Below are 2,500 nucleotides of genomic sequence, written 5' to 3'. Positions count from 1 at the left end.
TATTCAACCGACAACTCCTATAGGAATGTATCCTCTCAAATTTTTATAAAGTATATCTGACATATTTTGTGAAATATTTTACATTCAGAAAGTGCAGCTCTCTCTCTACATGATCACAGTTACACTGCTGACAGAGTCTCTGCTCTCTGACTAGCTGGGACGTCTTCTATCGGCCAGTCTGGATGGCCAGGCTGTGTTCACTGAGGCTGGACTTTGTCAGCATGGTTCTGTGTTTCGTATCGGTCTGCTACAGCGTACAGTGTCATTTTAGGGCCGGATTACATTTTGCTTTGCGCTGGTATTTGTGTGTTCCAGTGGGTGACGTAATATTTTCCATCAGCTTTTAATTGCATGTCACTTTCAGAAAACTTTTCTGAAGTCTGCAAAGCATGCAAATATGTTTCATGTTTCTGCTTCACGTGACTCATAAATGTAATATATGAGACAAACAAATATCTGATTTGCAGTGATTTGGTATGAATCCAAAAGACAAAAGTCTCTAAGCTTCTGATTAATACCAGTACGCAAAACCTCCTCCAGATTGCTGTTCACACAGATGCCTGGGTAGTTACTGGTGTCATAACCTACACTCTGAAAGATGCTGAGTAGTTTGAAAGTGGCCAAGTGGAATTTTTTTGCTTGTGTGTACATATCAAACATTTTATTTCAGATGATATTTCACCCACTTGCTTTTTTAGGTTTTAAGGTAGATATTGTGTCTTTTTTAGGTTTTAGGGTACATATTGTGTCTTTTTTAGGTTTTAGAGTACATATTGTATCTTTTTTTAGGTTTTAGGGTAGATATTCTGGGGTTTCCTTTAAGTTTTAGGGTAGATGTTGTGTCTTTTTAGGTTTTAGGGTAGATATTCTGGGGTTTTTTTAGGTTTTAGGGTAGATATTGTGTCTTTTTTAGGTTTTAGGGTAGATATTCTGGGGTTTTTTTTAGTTTTTAGGGTAGATATTGTGTCTTTTTTAGGTTTTAGGGTAGATATTCAAGTCTTCAGGTTGCTGCTCAGTAATCAGGGAGAACCGGGGGTTCTGGAAATCTTTTGCTGACCGTTCTATTGTGTTACATTCTTCAGTTAAATGCTTTTGTTCAAGTAAGTTTGAAGTGTCCAAACGCTTCTGGACCAAAGGGAACTTCCTTAGGATCACTGGGAAGGATCGCTCTCTGGCCATTGGCTGATGGGACCCACGTCGCTCTCTGGCCAGTGGAGGTGGAGGTGGTGGAGCAGCTCCATTACCAGCCGTCTCTGGCTCCAGGTCAAGTGTGTCATAAGCAGGAAGACACCGAGTAAAGGGAAGGAGAAAGAGAAAGGAGAGAGGGAGAGACAGAGAGGGAAAGCCACTTTGTCTTGCTAAACTTGCTGTACTGTGAAATTTCTTCTCATCTCTCTCTGGGGGATGCAGAGGGTCATTCTGTTACCCTCTGACTAATCAGGGCAAAGTAGGTCAGAACCGTCTCCGTCCAGCTGCTCTGAGAGCAATGCGGGGGGAGTAAATCCAAAGCCACATTTATCTCCTTCTCCTCTTATCTCATTTCATCTTCAGATGTTCCCACAGTTGAGGTGTGTATTCCACTATCAGTCCTCTCACCCTCCCTCTCTCTCACTCAATTTAATTGGCTTTCATGCCATGATGTTTAAAAATAACTCGTCTCCGTGAGCTGATTTAAGGCCATTTACCCGATTAGTACCGAATTATCCTTGAAAGAACCTCAAGAGTCCAAACAAAATCCTGGTTGACATTTCATGCACTCAGCACCCAATATCAGTGTGACGATAATTAAACAAAATTAACGACGTCGGAGATTTGAAAAAGAGAGACGTTACCCATAAAAGTGTCGCTTAATCAAAGTAGGCTCACATGCCGGAGAAACTGCTAAAGTGCGTAAAACGCAGAAAACACAAATTATGGCTGCTGGCGTGAGATTGAGTTCATCCTTGTTCATCCATCATTAATGTTAACGTGGTCAAACTGTTTCTTTAATTGAGCTTTATAATGTTCTATATTGTCATCATTGTACATATAGTTTCTTAGTTCATTACTAAATAAGGTCTTGTTTTTTATATTTATTAAACAGACTCTGTTAAATATCGATGTCAAAATGATTACTTACACGCACACACACACACACACACACACACACACACACACATGAGTTTACATGAACAATTTGCATTTTTAACCCATTTATTGTCCTCTGGGCTCAAATAAAAGTTTTACAGCCATGAAACTGGAACAGCATATGACCTCTTATTTCGCGTGCGTGTGTGTGTGTGTGCATGCATGGGTGCGTGCTTGCTTGTGTTTTGAGATAAGGATTGCTAGAGCATAAAAGGTCAGGATGGTTACCCAGTTCTCTAAGGAGGCCTGTGGTTATCTCCTCACCTCTCTACACTCAGCTGTGCATCTCTAGGGCCGAGCTGTCCAGCTACAGCCTGCCGAATCACAGTCAGTACCGCAGTCAGTACCGCAGTCAGTAGCACAGTCAGTACCG

This window comes from Electrophorus electricus, chromosome 5 (assembly GCF_013358815.1).
Source record: "Electrophorus electricus isolate fEleEle1 chromosome 5, fEleEle1.pri, whole genome shotgun sequence".
NCBI lineage: Eukaryota > Metazoa > Chordata > Actinopteri > Gymnotiformes > Gymnotidae > Electrophorus > Electrophorus electricus.
Note: the sequence above shows the minus strand (reverse complement) of the source record.